The sequence below is a fragment of the Capsicum annuum genome, chromosome 9 (assembly GCF_002878395.1).
Source record: "Capsicum annuum cultivar UCD-10X-F1 chromosome 9, UCD10Xv1.1, whole genome shotgun sequence".
Classification (NCBI taxonomy): domain Eukaryota; kingdom Viridiplantae; phylum Streptophyta; class Magnoliopsida; order Solanales; family Solanaceae; genus Capsicum; species Capsicum annuum.
The window spans coordinates 58,818,340-58,819,016 of NC_061119.1; positions in this window are offsets into that span (position 1 = coordinate 58,818,340).

Below are 677 nucleotides of genomic sequence, written 5' to 3' on the forward strand. Positions count from 1 at the left end.
GAAAAAAAGTGCTTTTAAAACTGCTGAACTTATTTTAAAAATAAGCAGTTAAGTGTTTGGATAAAAGTGTTGAAATTGAAAAAAAAAGTTATTGATGTGTTTGGTAAATAATGCTTTTAAGCACTTTTTTTTAAATGACTGAAATACCCTTATAGCTGTTAATAATATATAGAGTTGATTATTATTAATTTTTATTGCTGAAATGATTCAAATTAAAATTAATATATATTTTAATATATATATATATATATATATATTAAGAAAAATATTTTCATGAATGACTATTAATTTGTGGGCTAAAAATATTTTTTTAAGATATTAAAATGAGACTCTTTGGAAAGATTGCTTCGTATCATTAAGGTGCAATTTACGACACTTTCATTTTCTTATTAAAATGGACTTGTTGCGTTTAACCTTCCAAGATAATATTAATATATATGTAGAGCTTATCATTAAACAAAATATATATGTTACTAATCATTATAATTATATTAATAGACAAATAGTTTCATACAAAAGAGTTAGTAATGTGGCTAGAGTTAAGTTCTCCATAAATACAAAAAGTGAAAATATTCAATTAGTATAAACATTAAGCATTACAAATATCATTAGCAATCATATCACGAATCCAAACCCAATGAACATTACTTTCCTCACTCACATTTTCGCCGTCTATA